General features: G+C 46.9%; 1 protein-coding gene across 3 annotated transcripts in view; it reads left to right on the top strand.

Moving 5' to 3' along the window:
* LDB1 (LIM domain binding 1) overlaps positions 1–20,016 on the top strand; it is a 64,049-nt gene that overhangs the window by 30,932 nt on the left and 13,101 nt on the right. Inside the window, exon 1 of one of the 3 annotated variants that reach the window (XM_033149863.1) lies at positions 644–818. The exons of the other annotated variants lie outside the window; for them this stretch is intronic. The gene's annotated coding sequence lies outside the window, so the exon portion shown is untranslated. Of the gene's footprint in view, positions 1–643; positions 819–20,016 lie in introns of those variants that run through there. 3 annotated transcript variants of the gene reach the window in all.

Below are 20,016 nucleotides of genomic sequence, written 5' to 3'. Positions count from 1 at the left end.
TAGAGTGGGGAGCTTTTCACCCACCCCTCTTCTTCTTCTTCTTCTTCTTCTTCATCATCATCATCTTTAAGGGCGGCTGGCATCACCTCCCACCGCAGCTTTCCCTCCTCTGGTCTTTCCGGCTGCCTGGCGTCCCCTTCCCTCCCTGGGATTTACCTCTTTCTGTCTGGGTCTGTCTCTCCCTTTTGTTTTTCCTCAGCCTAGGCATGGCAGATCCCTCCCTCTTTCATGCGATCAGAGCAGCCCCTGGAGCGGGGGAGAGAGGAGTGGGAGTGGGGAGGAAAGGAAAGGCCTCCTCCTCCTCCTCCTCCTCCTCCTCCTCCTTGGAGAGGAGCTTCTGGGCCTCTTTCTGAAAGGCACAGGGAGGTTTGTGTGCGCGCGCGTGTACGCGAGAGCGAGCGTGTGTGCAAGAGCCGAGCCTCTTCCATGCCCCAACAGAGGGCCTGAGACAGCAGCAGGAGCAGCCATTGTTCAGGGAAAACCTGGCAGACAAAGGACGGGCTTCCTCCTTTTCACCGAAGCCTTCCTGTTTCCTTCGGCGGCCGCTCGCTCCGCTAGGCCTCTCGGCAGCCGCCGCGCTTCGCTCCCGCCACGTCCAGTTGCAACCCGGCTCCTGGCCTTTTTCTAAATTATTCTTTCCCCCCACCTTTCCATTTTGAACTTTCTTTCTCCTCTCCCCATGGCTGGCTGGGAGTAAAGCACCCCTCGGGCAGCAGGGATGTTCTGAGTTCCCGTCCTGCCGCCTTCTCCCACTTCTCCCCCCACCCCACCGTCCCGCCCCTCGCCCTCAACAGCGACACTCCGGCACTTCTCCCCAGGTAAGGCTCGGAGCTCGCCGCTCGCGCTCGGATCAAGTTCGGGGGAGGTCCGCGAGGCTGTCCCGGGTGCCTGGGAAAGGTCCAGGGGGGTGGAGGAGCCGGCGGCGGCGGCGGCGGCGGGCGGTTCAATGGCTTCTTCCCAGCCACGGCTCTTGCATGGATGCGGTGCGGCGAAGGGCTTCCTCCATCCGATCATGTCTGCGCTCCCAGAGCCATGTGAGGATTGGGAAGGAGCTGTGCTGGGCAGGAAAGGCAGAGGGATTGAAGACAACTCCAGCTTGGATTTTGGGTGGGTGGGTGGATCTCCCAGCGAGGGGGTCTTGTTGTTTCCAGCCTGTTTTCTTTCTTTCTTCTGGATTTCTCTCTCTCTCTCTCTCACCCCCTCGTGTCTTCAGGCAGTGACACTAGGCCCTACTCTCCTCGGAACAGAGTTGCAAGCTGGCCCTTAAGTAAGAGGGGTGTGTGGGAAGGGAAAGGAAGTGAAGGGGTAGATTTGGGGGTGGGGGCTTCCTGGGTCTGTGGGCTTTGCTTAGGAGCAGGAGCAGCAAATATCATAAAGTTTCCTTCAAGGTGTGTGTGTATGTTTGGTCAGTGGGCCAGCAAGTGGCCAAGACAGGAGCCAGACCAGAATTCTCCTCTAGTGGAGTTTGCAACTCCCAAGTCTGCTGTTTTCAAAACAGGGGAATGGCAGAATCTCGGATTCTGTTAGGAAGAAATTGTGGGGAATTTTTTTTTAATTTTTGAGCAGGGGATAGGTCCCTGGAGATAAGCAGCACTAGGGGTCGCAGTGTGCATGATGGGGTCGTTTAATTTTTCTTTGCCGGAGGCTGTTCTCCTGCTGTCACTCTGCAGCAGCCTCCGCTGGCCTCAGACCTTTTCTTTCTGTCTTGCTCCAGCTTCTTTCTGTAAACCAGAATAGCTTGTGTTTGGCTGAGAGCTCTTTCCCCTGGAAAACCAGTTGCAAGTTTTTCCAGTTTCCAGGTTGCTCAGCAAGGCTAGAGCTGGACAGGGTGGTGGAGGAGTGGCCTTTGCATATCCAGTTGGTCGGTGCTGGAGTTGGGAGTCTGTCAGCGTGGAAGCTCTCTTAACCAAGCCTTCCCCTGTTTTATGCATTTCTTAAGTTTCAAACAAATATTCAGACTTGGGATAGGACAGTAGTTCCTGGGGAAAATGTGGGGAGTATTTTCAATTTACCTCCTCGTATTCTGTGATTCCTCTTAGTATCCTTGAGTCTAAACATGCTTTGTAGCTCTATAAAACCCTGTCCAGGGGGCAAAATTTGCATTGGACACAATGTCTTCAACTTGGAAGAGCCAGCGACTTGTACCCTTATGAGTTTATTTACTGTGGTCCTTCCCTAGTGGAGAGCACATTTGTCTTGGGATCATTAGACACAGTGGCTAATTCTAATCTAGACCCAGGCTGCTGGTTGACTCAGAGCAGGGTAAAGAGGTGGGGATATGTTGAGCTCATGAAACAGAATTCTCACTTGCAGTAGGCTTAAATTAAGCCTTCTACAACCTGGTGCCCTCCAGAAGTTTTGGACTGCTGACCTCAACCCCAGCCAGCATAGTCAATGGTCAGGGAGAAGGGGAGAGGTAGTCCATCTGCAACAATTGGAGGGCACCAGGTCAGGGACAGCTGCTTTAGTGTGTCTTGGGACTGTATACTGAAATTAGAACACAGTTCTTTACAGACTCTTGCCTCAAAGAGGCCCTGCATACCAGACACTAACACTGTTAGTGTAGAACCTCTACAGAACTTGAATTTCCAGTTTAGTGTCTCCCTTTGGTTTTTTGCAAGTCCTCAGAACAGTCCTTAATAAAACCCGGCATTCAGGGAGAATGATTTGTTAAAATCTCAGCTAAAGGTTCGACATACTACCTTGTGGCACCTTAAAGACTAAACACATTTATGACAGCATACATTTTTGTGGACCAAACTCTGGTCTATATGAAAGTTTGTGCCATAATAAATGGGTTAGTCTTTAAGGTGGCTCAAGACTTTACATTTTGCTTCAACAGATTAACAAGGATATTGTATCCAGACTTGGGGAAGGGTGTGTGGGTGTGGGTGAGGGTGTGTGTTATTTGACAGCAAATCATAAAAAGCTTTGGACCTCTGTTGTGTGTTGACAATGTCAGTATTCACTGTGGAAAGTTAGATAAGGGATGAGATGCAGCTTCTCTAGAATATTTGGTGAATAGAGGCTGCAATCAAGAGCTGCTCAAGGGGCACCATCTGTCCTCCCAAGGTTTAAGTTTCCCCATCTGGGTAGTTATACTGAACATGGGATGACTACAGCAGTGCTGGAAAGCAACAACCTCTCCATGACAGACTGGCCACATGCAGTGTAAAGCACAGTATTGTGCTTCATCTGCACTGAGCCCAGTAGGGAGTACAAACAGGTCAGTAAGAATCATTTAAGGAGGCTGAGAAAAGCAAGTAATAGGTCAACAGCCAATTTATTAATCTCCTTAGTTCTTTGATATAAACAAGCCGTTTCTGTCTTTTCTGCATATTTGCAGGGCAATTGTTTGAGTTTATTTGGAGGAGTATGGTGGTAAAATGTTTACGTTAATACTGCCAAAGGAGATGTCTGAGTCTCTCCTTTTCTGGAAGCATCAATGAAGGAGCTGAAGAAGTCTCCCCACAATGGATAATCTCTTGTTGCTGGGAAGTTTTGAATGCGCAGGGATCTGTGTTTGAGGGATCTGTGTCTCACTTGGAACAGTGCAGAATCATAAAGCACTCTAAAAGATTTAAAATGTAACTCTGACTTGCACAACAGTGCTATCACACTTTAGGTATGTGCCCTGTGTTTTTGAAGGATTGTCAGAGAACACCTTCCTGCCCAGGAATCCCATGAACATTTTCCATTTCACCCATCAAATATACCCAAGTTGAGCATATACTATACATGTGATTAAATACTCCTGTCTTTATTACTATGTTTTTCTGTTGCCTTATGCAGTGGTTCATTCCCGCCCCCTCCAACTTTTCAAATCCAAGCAGTTGAAGAGCTCCTGTCATTTACAGACTATGCCCACCATCTTTGTCTTATTGTCTATGGTCAGTTCCAGATTGCTTCTGGGTCTTCTGTGGTAGAAAGAGATCTAGTAGGCATGCTGCTTCTCCGTGTTGCTCTATCCAGTTGTCATGTAAAGTGGAGGGTTCTCTAGCTATTGAGTAGCACCATAGATTTTCCAGTAGGAATTTATTTGGGCAAGGGGAGCTTCCTTTCTTTTTTTTTTACAAGATTGTAAGAGCACCCGGATTTCAAACTATTGTTTAGAGCAGGTTATGTTGTAGTATGATTGGGGCCTGCTGGCTAAACATCACAGCCTGGATCTGCACAGGAAAACCTGCCGATTCCAGTTATCTCCCTCAACAAAGCGCACTGTTGCAAAACAAAACCATTAGTGATTAGGTGAGGGATTATCAGTTCCCCAAAGCTGTATCTTCTTAACTCTGTCACACCATCTCTTGAACATGCTCAGTACTGATTCAGATCTATTTTGTAGCTTTTGGAAACTGATCTAATGGAAATGTGGCTTTTCATTGTGCTTCTTTATTTTGGTTTAGAATTCCACAGCAGAGAGCCCTAGCCCAGACTCTGCAGGTCCTTGGCACTGGATTTAAAACATGCCATCCACTCTCCAAAGCACTGTGCTACTGCCAACCCACGGGGGCTCATGGTTGCACAGCACTTTGCTGATCAAGCTGACAACTATAATTTAAAAAGCCCACAACTCACACTTTTATTTCCCCTACTTCTTTGTCAAGGCCTTAACAGTTGTATAGAGGTATATATGCTCCATTTTGCTTTTTGAGATCCATGAGAGTATTTGGGCCAGCTCATGTAAGGGTTAATTCATTTTGGAATGTAGAATAGCTTTTGGGGGTTATAAAGAAATAGCAATAATGTACATACAATTGACCAGCTTTGGGAATGCAAATAATGGATGTGCTTGCCAGTCTCTAAAAGGGAAGCTGCTCAGCTTATTCCATGGGTAAGAGGCATGAGCCCCAAATGGTAGCCCAGCTCATCTCATGTGTCTTACCATGGGTGGAATGGGGAGAGATATGTATGATCCCTCTTCAGGCTTTATACTGGAAGCATGAACCACTGGCACATCTGCTTTGCTGTAGTACTTCACCAAATATGCCTGGTTTTTTCCCCCTCTGTGGCTTTTAAAATGATAAATAGGATCACCCTTTCTGCACCAATAATTTAGAGTTCCAAAACGGAATACTTTTTCTACCTTGGCCTTAAATGTTGGTTGAAGTGTGCGGGCCAAAATCCTGTAAACAGTTACCTGGCTGATAGACCTACTGAGCCTAGTGGGTCTAGTGAAATAGATAACCGTCTCTTCAACTGACCAATAACCTCAGAAAAATAGTGTAGACTTCAAAATGGGCAGCACTGATGGTAGGACAAAATCTGGAGTAATGCACATTACTTTAGGGAAGATTTTCTCCAGCTTTTGATCTTTAAAAGAGCAGCATGTGAGATCACAATCCTTCCACCTCTTATTTCTTTGTCTCCTTTTTATTTGCTGTGTTTCTGTACTGTTGTCTCCTAAAGCGGAACACATCAACAAAAGAAAGACAAAGGGCCTTCAATCAAACTTACAAACTAAAAAGACAAGACATACAAGGGGAGAGGGATAAAATGGTGAGCTGTAAGTAGGCAGTTTTAACTCGTGTGTGTGCTTCCTTCAGCTCTCCAGTCTCAGGGTTGGAGCACATACTGGTGTTTTGGAACTCTTGGTGGATCGTTGCCTTATACACTGCGGTGAGTTATATCTTCTGAGTGTCCAGGAAACTTAATGGGAGCCAAGAAGCACCTATTTATAGTGCCAGAAGCAATGCTGGAATAAACAGATTTCAGTGTATCAAAGACACGGCAGGCCAAAGTTGCAGGCCCAGTTGATCTTCTGCAGAATGATAGTTGAAGGATCTCTGCAGCAAATTACTGTAGTGCTTGTGGAAACTTTGACTTGGATCCTTTTACATTTGATACAGCATTCTACTTTCCATCCATTACTTTTGATATTTGTTAAAGAAAACTACCCCCCCCCCCTCCTAAAGCTTGATAAAATTATCCCAGCCACCTTGTTGGCATGTCTCCTGCCTTACATTGTATTATTATTATTATTTAGATACTGAGATGTTAATAAGTTACGAGAGCCCCTTTCATGAATTGCAGGGATGGGGAGCCTGTGGTCCTTCAGGTGCTCTTAAACTCCCCTTGGTGGCGGCCAGCATGGCCACTAGCCAGGAGTGATGAGAATTCTAGCTCAACAACATCTGGAGGCCTGCAGGTTCCCCCTCCCCAATGCATTGCAATCCACACAACTCTGTATTTCCCCTAACATTTATCTGCACAAGTCCTGCTTACCATTCTACCCCTGCTGCAATCATGAGACCGCTTTTAAATATATTTATTATTTTAGTTATTATTTGCATTTGCTGGTCACCTTAGACTGTATGTTCTTTAGGTGCCATGAAGCAATTAGATTTTAAAACAGAATTTAAAGCATAGCATAGACTAATGCAAGCAAATTCACTATTAAAGTCCGATACCAAACAAGGAGAATAAAACATCACAGCCTTTCTCACATTCAGTGGCTCCTCATTTGCTTCCAGGCCCAATTCAAAGTGTTCGTTTTGACCTGCAAACCCTTACACTGACTGGGACTTTGGAACCTGGCAGGAGACATCCTTCTGTATTTATCAGTCCATGCCATATGACCATCTCTAAACTGTTTTGCCTGAGTGCCCAGTCAGTCTGATATACAAAGAGTAGATAGAAGAGGACCTTCTCAGCAGAGTCCCTTCAGTTGTGAAATGCTCACCTGATAGCTGCGTTAATGTCTTTACAATACCCTAAGAAGGATCTGGCCAATGGCCCATCCAGTCCACATCCTGTTCTCCCAGTGGCCAATCAGATGCTGTGGGAAACCTGCAGGCAGCACCCAAGCACAAGAGCACTCTACCAGCTGTTATTACTGCTACCAGCTGTGGAGGCAGAGCATAGCCATCATGGCTTGTAGCCACTGATGCACCAGACAGACTTAGTTGTTCTCCAAGGCCTTTTAACATATTCTAGCATTCCTTTACATTGGCATTCATCTGTGAAACCAGCTTATCTACATCTAGATGGGGTTGTAGCCGGGATGCCAGCCTAAGCTGGTGAAAGGCACTCTGCACCATAGATACCACTTGCACATCTAATAACAATGATGGATCTAAGAGTGCCCTCAGGCTACAAACATGATTCTTCAGAGGGTGTGCAACCTCATCCATAACTTCATGTTGGAAAGTGAACTTCATAACCCCTTTGCAACATGGTGTTTCTGTTGGGAGTACAGCACCAGGAAAGAGCCTTCTGGCACCTTAAAAGATGTGCAGCTTTTATTATAGCACAATCTTGTGGACTGGGGTCCACATTATCAGATACACCAGTGTTTCCCAAACTTGAGGCTCCAGCCATTTTTGGACTACAACACCCATCACCCGCAGCTGTCAGAACCAGTAATCAGGGATGATGGGAGTTGTAGTTCAAAAACAGCTGGAGACCCAAGTTTGGGAAGCACTGAGATACATGAAGTGCTATTCTATGTTTGTAGGTCAGTATAAACCTGGTGGTAGAGAGAGGAAGAAGAAAGCAGCGAAGTCAGGGTGAAATGAAATGCAAAAATGTAACAGCTGGACTAAAGCTAAAACATATGCAAAGTAATCATGGGGACCATTCACAAAGGTGTTAAAGATAACAAAAGCACCAAGCACCTGATGGTCTAGTCTATGAAAGCTTATGCCATAGTAAAATTTGTTAGTCTGTAAGGTGTAAGCAGGTGGCACTGTGGTCTAAACCACAGAGCCTAGGGCAGGGGTCCTCAAACTGAGGCCCGGGGGCCGGATGCAGCCCAATCGCCTTCTAAATCCAGCCCACGGATGGTCCGAGAATCAGGGTGTTTTTACATGAGTAGAATGTGTCCTTTTATTTAAAATGCATCTCTGGGTTATTTGTGGGGCATAGGAATTAGTTCATATTTTTTTCAAAATATAGTCGGGGCCCCCATAAGGTCTGAGGGACAGTGGACTGGCCCCCTGCTTCAAGTTTGCTGACCCCTGGCCTAGGGCTTGCCGATCAGAAGGTTGGCGGTTCGAATCCCCACAACGGGGTGAGCTCCCATTGCTCGGTCCCTGCTCCTGCCCACCTAGCAGTTCAAAAGCACATCAAAGTGCAAGTAGATACCGGTAAATAGGTACCGCTCCAGTGGGAAGGTAAATGGCATTTCCATGCGCTGCTCTGGTTCACCAGAAGCGGCTTAGTCATGCTGGCCACATGACCCGGAAGCTGACTGCGGATAAACGCCGGCTCCCTCAGCCTATAGAGCGAGATGAGTGCCGCAATCCCAGAGTCGTTCGTGACTGGACCTAACAGTCAGGGGTACCTTTACCTTTACCTTTAAGGTCATACACAACTCTTCGTTTTTGTTGCAACAGACTAGCATTGTTATCCCTCTGTAAATGGCTAGAATACTCCATACCCACAACTAAACAGAGCTTTTTGGATGTTAGGAAGAGCATACTTAGCTGCCTTATACTGAGTCAGACCATTGGTCTATTTTGCTCAGTATTATCTGCTCTGACTAGCGGTAGCTGTCCAGGATTTCAGACAGGGACGCCAGGAATTCAATTTAGTTTTGGGTTTGGTGTTGCAGATATAGTGAAAAAAAATATCTGCACTCTGTAAGGGGTGTCATAACAACATAAGCAAAGCCTGCTGGATCAGGCCAATGACCCATTTAGTCTAGCATCCTGTACTCATAGTGGTTAACCAGATGTTTGTGGGAAACCCTAAGCAGGACCTGAGCACAAGAGCATTCTCCACTTGTGTGGTTTCCAGCGGCTGGTATTCAGAAGCATTGCTGCCATCGATCACAATGTCAGGCCCCTTTGTAGTGCACGTTAACCACACTAGGACATCATCCTGCTGAAATGGCATTAGGAGTAACTAATATAAACGTGTACCATCATGAGGGATGTCACTGATTTGAATTTCCCCTCTGTTCTTCTGCAGCCTCTCTAGTTGCAGATGTGTATTGAGCCTTCCCAATTCTAGCCATGATATGTGTGCCGAGATATGAAGGTTCTGAATACTGCTTGTCAGATGTGATCAAGTTAGGGCTCTGACAGACATCCAGGAGAAAGGAGCAGCTACTGCAAACACTGCTCTGCATGCTTTGTGAAGTTTAAAGTCACACATAAATGAATTGGATCAGGATGACCCTATTGCCACCGGGTAGAAGAGAGGTGGCTAACCCCTTGCCCAGGGACCTAACCTGGTCTGCTGAGGAAATTTGTCTGTCTTCTCAGCTGATCTGCACTGGAGCAGCTGAGGAGGTGGAGGTATATGTGTGCTTCTCCTATGACTGTGTGTACAGAAAGCGAGAGAGCGCACTTGTGAAAGTGTGGAGTGGTCCACCTTTACACGCCCCCATCACTGGCCCCTCAGGTCAAAAAATGTTTCCCACTCCAGACTAGTATTTAGGGTCCTAGTAATTTAAAGCTTTAAAGTTCATGAGCAACCCATTTCCTTTTCCCAAAAGGCTATTCAAAACTCTGGAGCTCGTGGATATTGCGCCCACAAACTGCCCCCTTGTTGGAGCCAGAATACTGCTGTGTTGGGTGACTTTCTTTGTTTCATTGGCACTAGTCTGCCTAATTCAGTTATTCTAGGAAAAGCTATATGTTTGGTCTCTAATCAAGGGCCAAGTGCTCAGCTGCTCAGAGTACTTGGAGTTGCTCTAACTCCTCTTTGTGATTTCTGGCCTGTGACATTCCAGCTGTGTGCTGGAGCCTTGGTACAGAAAGCAGAGTTCAGGTCATGCATTTGGCATTTTCAACCTTGGATAGCAACTTCTGCTTCCTCAGTTACACCATCCTTTTTAAGCATTTGCCTTGCATCTTCATGTAACAATCTTAAGCCAGTTAGCTTTCTCTGGTGCAGTATGTTCCATGTGCTACTGCTTGTCTTTTGCCCTGTGGCCAAGCTGCAGTAGGAATCTCTTCAGAATCCCAAAACTTATCACAGTCTGTGCACTAACCTTTTCCCTGGCTGATGCCGAACAACCCTCACTGCTAAACTCTTTCCTCCCTCACAGCAAACAGTCCAGCAGGTGAAGCTCTTAGCCATTGTGTGGGTTTTCCCTCTACTCTCTGCTGTCCTTCCCCAGATTAATTCACCCAGCGTCACACCTCCCTCCCTTTCAGCTAAACCATTATTAAAGCTAAAAGGTAAAGGACCCCTGACAGTTAAGTCCATTTGCGGACGGCTCTGGGGTTGTGGCACTCATCTTGCTTTACTGGCCGAGGGGGCCGGTGTTTGTCCGCAGACAGTTTTTCCGGGTCATGTGGCCAGCCACATGACTAAGCCGCTTTTGGTGAAACCAGAGCAGTGCATGGAAATGCCGTTTACCTTCCTGCTGGAGCGGTCCCTATTTATCTACTTGCACTTCAACGTGCTTTCGAACTGCTAGGTTGGTGGGAGCAGGGACCGAGCAACGGGAGCTCACCCTGTCGCAGGGATTTGAACTGCCGACCTTCCAATCAGCAAGCCCTAGGCTCAGTGGTTTAGACCAGTGTTTTTCAACCACTGTTCCGCGGCACACTAGTGTGCCGCGAGATGTTGCCTGGTGTTCCGTGGGAAAACATGGGCTGGCGGTTGCGGCACTGGCGGGAGGTGGCGACGCTGCTGCTAGCGGCAGGTGGGCTGGGCGCGTCTCCCCCTCGGCCCACGGCGGCGGCGGGCGCCTTTGACTATGAGCTGCTCCTCCTGCGGCGGAGCCCGCGGAGCGCCTTCCTGCCCAGTGCTCACGTCTTCGCGGGCGGCGTGGCGGACGCGGCCGACTTCTCGTCCGACTGGCTGCAGCTGCTGGCAGGCGGGCCGCGCTGCGGACTGGGCTCGGTGCGGGGCGAGTGCCCGAGGGCGCCGCTCTTCGCCGCCGAGCGCCCGGAGCTGGGCTCGCCGCTGCCGGGAGACATGGCCTTTCGCCTCTGCGCCATCCGCGAGGCCTTCGAAGAAGCCGGAGTCCTCTTGGTACTGCCCGGCCCGGTGGCTGATGCCGCCGCCGCCGCTACCACCGCGGGCCCGGCCCGCCTGCTGCCAGCCGAGCGCCTCCCGCCGTCCTCGGGACTGGCTGAGTGGCGGCTGCGGGTGCAGCGGCAGCCCGGCAGCTTCTTGCAGCTGTGCCGACACCTGAGCTGCGTGCCCAACATCTGGGCACTGCGCGAGTGGAGCAACTGGCTGACCCCCGTGGGCCGTGCGGGGCGAGGCGGCCGCCGCTACGACACCGCCTCCTACCTCTGCTGCCTACCTAGCATTGGGGCATCTGCTGCTACCAATGCTATTTTTCTAGAAAAAGAGGTGCTGGAGCCTGGAACTCATCACGGACGCCTTCCCTCTTAGGCGCCCACCTGAGAGGTGCCAGAACTGAGTTCCTGTGGCTGGGGGGAGAGTCCTGACTAGTACTATAGTTGTTATTTATTATTATTAGCCTGGTGGGGGCGGGGCAAGGTGCGCCATCTTCACATGCTCAATTCAGACATGAGAAGAATTATCATTTTTATTATTACTACTACTACTATTATTGTTATCTAATGGTGGTGTGCCTCGTGATTTTTTTCATGAAACAAGTGTGCCTTTGCCCAAAAAAGGTTGAAAAACACTGGTTTAGACCACAGCACCACCCGTTTACTACTACTACTACTACTACTACTACATTTATTTGAACACCTGATAACATAATACTATTCTCTATTAGCTGACCCTTTCTGTGGGATCAAATTCTAGGTTGTCTTCTGGAATATCTCTACTCCCAACATAGTCTGTTCTTAAAGAAACTGCTATGCTACTTTGTGCTCCAGGGAAGCCAAGTGCAAATTCACACGATCCTATTTGCCTTGTGATAATTGTTGCAGATGAGTGACAGGATGATTAGGTATTGCAGATACCCCAATCTAAAAAGGGCAGGCATATAACTTCATAACTTGCAACAATGGATTGTGTGAACCATCAGTAGCTGGCACTTGATCCTTGAAGTCTGTAAATTTGGGTTGCACTTAAAACCAGTTCAAACATTCAGAAAAGGCATGTAGCACAATGGACTTTCTGGACTATGCCACTTCAGAATGCCAGAATGTCCCTGCATCTTTGACTGCTTCCCAACTTCAAAAACTTGGTCCATCTGGAAATACAGGATATAATAGAGAATGATATTAGAATTATTTTCTTATTGATGTGCTAGTTTTCTCAATACGGGGAGTTTTAAGGGAGAAGAATTTAAACTTTCAACCCCTCACCAGAGTTCTGACGTGCCATGTGCTATTCCTCAGAATATTTGAATTGGCTCCAAGTCTCTTACTGAACTGGTGGTGGCCTTTGGTTTACACAGCTGTAAATGTGATCCACTGGCGTTTGAGCTTTTAAAGGCCATTGAATGTATTGTTTTTATAAACTGGTCCTGTGCCCACAGAATCCACTGCATGGAATGTGTGATTCTGTAGGACCACCAGAAACAGTGATCTAGAGATCACAGTGCGACCAGATCTTTTGCTCCTAAAAATTAGCATTCAAGGCACAGGAAGGAAAAATACCACTCCCAGAAACTCCCTTCTGGGTTTTTGCTCTGAGTCTAGAGCCTTGTGTTGACCACCTGGCCTGCTGTGAGTTTGCTCAGATAAGGGTCTCGCCTGCCAGCTGGATTCAGTTCCTCACCTCTTGTGTGGAACTTATAAAGTAATGCCCTTGCTTCTGGGACAGTGAGGCATCTTGACTCAATCCATCTGGAAAACCACATAATAAACGGAGCCAGTGACTTTCAACTTTGATGTGCCTACCAGCTAGTATGCTTTCAAGGTGGCTCTCGTCAGAGCACACGGCTGTCAGTCCTAACATATAACACCTCTGCAAACCCAGACCAGATTTAGACAAGGCAGTAGGCAAAGTGAAAAACATTCATACATGCAAGGTTTCCCATAGTCTGGTGTCTGATTTAAAGCAGCCTTAACTTGTATGCTGCCCCCTACAGATCTAGTGCTTGCATGCCATGGTGTGGCCTCCATCCAAGCTGTAGAGCAGGGGTCAGCAACCTTTTTCAGCCATGGGCCGGTCCACTGTTCCTCAGACCATGTGGTGGGCTGGACTATATATTTTTTTTGGGGGGGGGGGAATAAAAATGAATGAATTCCTATGCCCCACAAATAACCCAGAGGTGCATTTTAAATAAAAGCACACATGCTACTCATGTAAAAACACGCTGATTCCCAGACCGTCTGTGGGCCGGATTGAGAAGGCGATTGGGCGGCACCTGGCCCACGGGCCTTAGGTTGCCTACCCCTGCTGGAGAGTGCAAAAGGTGCATGGACTGAGGTCAACACATGGGTTAAGAACCTTTTGGCATGATGCTGGACCATGTGGTGCCCTGTTTTCTTTCCTAAGTGCTTTTTGCGCATCTTTGAACCAGGCCTTAGTCTTGAAATTTAAAGCACCTAATTTTCAAACACCTGAAATATGTACGACTCAAAATAAAAGGGCAGAATGGGCTGTATCACTTCAGTCTGCAGGACAAGGGATGTCACTGATGAATCCCCACCCCCCAATGCAAAGAACTTCTGCATGAAAAGAGCTTGCACATGAGAGAGAGAGAGAGAGAGATTCTAGCCTGAATAATCTCTGTACTTTTGCTAGGTTTTTTGCTTGCTCACCAATACCAACAGGGAACTTTTTTTTTAAGTTATCCCTGCAGTCTGAAGTGATCCATTCTACTACACCATTTTACTTTTAGTCCACATGAAAGCGCCAGCACAGAAGTAAGAACAGGTCTTGTTGTTGTTGTTGTTCAGTCGTTCAGTCGTGTCCGACTCTTCGTGACCCCATGGACCAGAGCACGCCAGGCACGCCTATCCTTCACTGCCTCCCGCAGTTTGGCCAAACTCATGTTAGTAGCTTCGAGAATACTGTCCAACCATCTCATCCTTTGTCGTCCCCTTCTCCTTGTGCCCTCCATCTTTCCCAACATCAGGGTCTTTTCCAGGGAGTCTTCTCTTCTCATGAGGTGGCCAAAGTACTGGAGCCTCAACTTCAGGATCTGTCCTTCTAGTGAGCACTCAGGGCCGATTTCCTTGAGAATGGATAGGTTTGATCTTCTTGCAGTCCATGGGACTCTCAAGAGTCTCCTCCAGCACCATAATTCAAAAGCATCAATTCTTCGGCGATCAGCCTTCTTGATTGTCCAGCTCTCACTTCCGTACGTTACTACTGGGAAAACCATAGCTTTAACTATACGGACCTTTGTTGGCAAGGTGATGTCTTTGCTTTTTAAGATGCTGTCTAGGTTTGTCATTGCTTTTCTCCCAAGAAGCAGGCGTCTTCTAATTTCGTGACTGCTGTCACCATCTGCAGTGATCATGGAACCCAAGAAAGTGAAATCTCTCACTGCCTCCATTTCTTCCCCTTCTATTTGCCAGGAGGTGATGGGACCAGTGGCCATGATCTTAGTTTTTTTGATGTTGAGCTTCAGACCATATTTTGCGCTTTCCTCTTTCACCCTCATTAAAAGGTTCTTCAATTCCTCCTCACTTTCTGCCATCAAGGTTGTATCATCAGCATATCTGAGGTTGTTGATATTTTTTCCAGCAATCTTAATTCCGGTTTGGGATTCATCCAGCCCAGCCTTTCGCATGATGAATTCTGCATATAAGTTAAATAAGCAGGGAGACAATATACAGCCTTGTCGTACTCCTTTCCCAATTTTGAACCAATCAGTTATTCCATATCCAGTTCTAACTGTAGCTTCTTGTCCCAAATAGAGATTTCACAGGAGACAGATGAGGTGATCCGGCACTCCCATTTCTTTAAGAACTTTCCATAGTTTGCTGTGGTCGACACAGTCAAATGCTTTTGCGTAGTCAATGAAGCAGAAGTAGATGTTTTTCTGGAACTCTCTAGCTTTCTCCATAATCCAGCGCATGTTTGCAATTTGGTCTCTGGTTCCTCTGCCCCTTCGAAGGTCTTGGTCCCTTTCTAATGCAACTGTGAGAAAAGAACTGGGAAAAAACCCCAAGGTCTTAGAGAGAGCTTTTGGCAGTTAGCATACTACTAGTTATCTCCATGCAAACTTATCCAGCTCAGAAGCCAGTTTTTTTTAATGCATCATCCCAACACTTGTAACCAGATTGCAATATACAAGTTAAAGAAATTAGACAAATTTGTTTGCTTTGGACTGTGATAGGCTGTTAAAGTTGATGATGAGGTAAGGTAAATGATGGCTACTTTATGTTTAGTGACGTGGTTTCCACTCTGAAACGTGGTGTGTTCTGGGCTTATCTTGTGGATGGAGGCATCTCCATCGAATATCCCTATACCAGTGCCATTGCTCTTTCCAGGCTACTGATACTACAGTACTGTGTAAATGTTCCACACATTAAGGAGCAGTGTAGACCCCTACTGTGAGGAAATATACATTCGGAAACTGTAATGTATTAACTGATATTTGATGTGTGCTACATATTGATTGACTATGCAGTGAATGGGTAAGCCATGAAATTATCCGTCAGGTTGTTTTAGCTTTGCCCAAACCAGCATGAAATCTCGCTGCAGATTTGATAAAAGAACAGTGCTTCTTTATACAATGCATAATTACCTTATGCAATTCACTAATGCAAGATATGGTGATGGCAATGATGGCCACTAGCTCAGAAGGTTTTTAAGAGGAAGGCTATCAGCAGCTTTTAGCCATGATATAGCCAGTATACCTCCAGAATACCAGTTGCCGGATGGTCATCATCATCTTGAGCAAGGCAATGGAGACCAATGCTTCTGCCCCTTTTTTGAGTTATGGGGCCAAATAAGAAGTCCCTTCAGCTTTCAGGACACCTGGGGAGTAGGCCTCCTCCGAAGTGGGCTATACCAATCCAGTTTGCATGGGGTGCAAGTGAGGAGGCATGGAGGGGGTGCTCTACCTTAATGAAGGTTGTGAAGTTTCATGAATATTGCCTAAAAATGGGCTGCTCCCAAGGTATGGAAACTGTTTCTTCCCTCCTCTTTTTTATGCAGTTTGTTGGAGTTTAATTTAAATATTGAGAGCAGACTTTGCCTTGGAGGAGCTTGCAGTGAGTTTGCAAGGAAAGCTAAAGTGCCATGCAAATCTCTGAAATGGATGGTTTTGGTGTAATTAAGCTGCCTAGTGTAAGGAGTGTTAGATGTCCCTTTGGGTACCCTGATCTTGTGATCTCTGACTAGCTTTTTCCTGCTGTTGACAGAAATCCTTTCCCCATGTGGAGCTTTCAACATATGGCAGACAGGCGCTAGGTTGATCCCATTTTAAATACCTCCCTTTTCAGACTTCCTTCTGCATGGTTCTGGATGCAGCTGCACAGAGATGCTGCTCCGTTGGCTGTGCATGTGGAGTGAGTGTTGAGCTCATGTGCCTTCCTCCTCCCTTCTCTGGTTTAGCCATGGAGAGGAGATTGGAAGCTTTTTCTTCCATTTTAGACTTAACCACAGTTTGTCGTGGTGTCTCAGCCCAGTAAGGTGTAGTTAATTTTCAGACTGTGGCTAATTCTATGGTTTCCAAACGAGGTTTTTGCATCAAGGAGATGGTCTTGTATTTGTTAAAATAGTGGGATGGTGTGGAGTATAAAATCTCTAAATACATCAACCTCTTTAACTATAGTTTATTTAAACAAGCCAGCTTCAAACTGTTGTTTACAAAGCTGCCTTGTTTCAAGAAACCATAGTTTACATTAACAGCATTTTAGGGTTCAGGTGTAACACTAAATTGTGTTCAATTTAAAATGGGAGTGGAAGCTTCCAGTCTCCTCCATGCAGGTGTACTGGAGGCTTAGCATTGCAGGTGAGTGCAGGCACATTGTCCTTGCATAGCTTGCAGATGATTTGTTGGCTTACCTGCAAGGGGCACACAAGCATTTTGGGCAGTTTTCTTTGACTGCCAGGAAGCACGAATGTTTCACGCTTGTTGTTCCACATGCTAGAGATAAAAGGAGCTCAGACGTTTGGAGTGTGCAGGTCTAGGCATTAAGAACCCTTGGTCAAGCTGGACCAAGCCGGATGTGCAGCCAGCCAGCCAGGGAAACTCCATTACTCACCAGCAGCAGATGGTGCCTGTCAAGGGATGCTGAGAGGGGAGGAGCAGGGTGGTTGCCTCGGTGATTTTTCCATCACCACAGCAACAGAAAGGTCACCCAGAGGGTCCTTCATGCTCTCCCTTCCTGTGTATGAAGCCCTGAGATTTGTTGGAACATAAGTCAGGGGGTATGATGGGAGGGATGGTATATTCTGGAAAGGGGGCAGGGGAGGTTAGAAAGATGCCTTCCAGGGTGAATTGTCTTGGGGACCCCTCTCCTGAGATCTTGGAACAGCAGGTAGTACCTGTTCCAAATGCTTTGGACTGAGTTCCAAGTACACGAATGAAATGGAATCCAGAATTTGGGATTCATCTTCCAGTGTGAGAATACAGTAGTCAGTTCCTTGCTCACATGCATAGGTCACTTCATTTAGGTATTTGAAAATCAAAAGTCCCCCCCCCCCAACTGCCTCTCATTGAGCCAAAAACTCCTCTGTCAGAGCACACACGTTTCCTTGCCTTTTCCCATGTATCTACTTATGATTAGGGACAAGAGGAGCTGCAGGGCTGTGTTCCATGTAGCAGCCTCCTGCAATAAGCATCCTGCGGGGGGAAGCGGAGAGGAGAAACTGGAACAGTTTGTCACCAGGGCATCCTATGTGGCAAGTTGCTCCTTTTCTGAAGAAGAGCCATCTGCTGTGAATGAACCAACTGGAGTCAAATGGAGTCAAATGATTCCTGGTGGTGGTGGGTGGCAGTGCTAACGCAACAATGTCTAGCACAGGCAGGTCCCCAGTTGCTCCCTTGAGGCAACAGCTCAGCTTGGAAACTTACAACCAGGGTTCTTTAACTAAAACTACCGACATGACGCAGGTGGCACTGTGGTCTAAACCACAGAGCCTAGAGCTCCTGTTGTTCGGTCCCAGCTCCTGCCCACCTAGCAGTTTGAAAGCACATCAAAGTGCAAGTAGATAAATAGGTACCACTCCGGCAGGAAGGTAAACGGCATTTCCGTGCCCTGCTCTGGTTTGCCAGAAGCGGCTTAGTCATGCTGGCCTCATGACCTGGAAGCTGTACGCCGGCTCCCTCAGCCAGTAAAGCGAGATGAGCGTCGCAACCCCAGAGTCGTCCGCGACTGGACCTAACGGTCAGGGGTCCCTTTACCTTTACCTTTACCTTTACCAACATGAAATGCCAGGGAACTGGTTCATTGTGTCCCAGATTGCATGTGCATTCCCACATCTTGGCTTCCCTGCCTTTGATTTAATATTACCAGGGTGTTTTGCTACTTGACTGAACAAAGGGCCCGTAAATGCCCCCTACCACCCCCACCCCCAATGTGAATGATATTCGTTAGCTAAGCATTTCCAGCTTGAACTAAGCTGTTAGGACCAAAGGCTGTCTCTGGTTGGGTGGGGAAGGTGATGTGCTGCAGCACATACTGTCCAGACACAGCGGCGGCACCTGCCAGGAGTGGAACTGGTCTTTCTTGCTCAGCGGGATTGGCTGCTGCACTGGTGCAGTGCTTCTCTTGGGGAAATAGAGGCAAGATCCCGCTCTGTCCAAAGAAGGGGGCTGAAGGGGAGGAAGGAGAGGGAAAACTGCACTGATAACGCCAAAAGGGATGGGGCAGAGGGGAGGGGACAGAAACCAGTATGTGTGTCAATAGGATGCAATGATTTGGCAGAGATTGATGGAGCCGCAAATAGAGCCCTCTAGTGACACACTTGCTTGTTAGCACAAGAGACAATTGCCGGAAGAACACATGTATTTTCAGCCCCTTCCACTCCCACTGAAACTCTGGTATCTCCCCACACATTAGCTAATTGACATTACTTTTTAGTGCTTTAAATGACACCGGATTGTCAGTGACAGCCTCCTCAAGAAGAGAGATGTAAAATTACCAGAAATTTTAAAGCCATCAAGGACAAAAAACCAAAACAGTTTTTTGGGGGTGAAATTTTTGAGGAAGTTGAAAAATAGGCAATACTTATTTTCTAGTGACCTTTACAGATCCAAAGTCAGTTTGTTACTTTAGAAACATAAAATGTATCATGCATAACTTGGTTTGCCATTAAATTACCATGTTCTGTATACTGTTATTAAAAATACAATTTATTCAGTTAATAATTACAAATTGAATATGCTTTTTTCTTTTCTATTCTTTTGTTACATTTGGAGTTATAAGCTGCTGAGCTGTAAGAAACCTAGCATCTCTTTGGTTTTTGCACTTTATAAGAAGGCAACCCCCCCCCCATAAAAACAGGAGAAACGATCAACACTACAGTTTTGTTTTGTTTTTTAAAGAAAATTATAATGTATTTTGAAAATTATTATGGGTTGTATGCAACTAAGTCCCACATTCTGTTTCTAAACAGGGATAGAAAACCTGTGGCCTTTTGGGTACTGCTGGATTCTAGCTCCCACCAACCATTACCAGCATGGCCAGTGGTCAGAGTTGCACATAGTACAACAACATCTGGAGGGACACAGGCTCCCCATCCCTGGTTTAAAGCTGTTGTACGCTGAGACATTTTTCTCTTCATTTCCCTGCTCCTTGGACTTCCCTCAATGGGTTCTCCCATGTACAACTCTGACCCTTTAAGTCTGTGATGTAATTTTTCCTACCCACTGCAGAGAGATTAGACGCCAGAAGTGAGTTGGTGGATACAACACCACACTGCTCTTGATTCTGCATATGACCTGCATATAAGGCACCAACTCCCCTTCCTCCATCACTCTGTACCAGAACTGCTAGCCACACCCTTTGTGGCCGGAAGGATGTGAAGTGGTTTGGATTGAGGGAGTGTTCTAGTGCTATTATAAAATGAGCCTGACAGGGTATTTCATTGGAGCTGCCTGAATTACCTGCGAAGGAGCTTTGATCTAGATCTCTGGAAGTACGCAAACCACAAGGCTAACTTTTACTTCACATCACGTGACATACAGATTTTCTGTAGTGTCTAGATTTCTTTTTCCATGTTGGTGCAGAAAGTATTTGTACCTGGGCCCTACTAAGATAAATGTATCTTCCCAAGCAC

The sequence above is a fragment of the Lacerta agilis genome, chromosome 5, assembly GCF_009819535.1.
Source record: "Lacerta agilis isolate rLacAgi1 chromosome 5, rLacAgi1.pri, whole genome shotgun sequence".
Lineage (NCBI taxonomy): Eukaryota > Metazoa > Chordata > Lepidosauria > Squamata > Lacertidae > Lacerta > Lacerta agilis.
The sequence above is the reverse complement of the archived record's forward strand: the minus strand, read 5'-3'. Positions and strand labels throughout refer to the sequence as shown.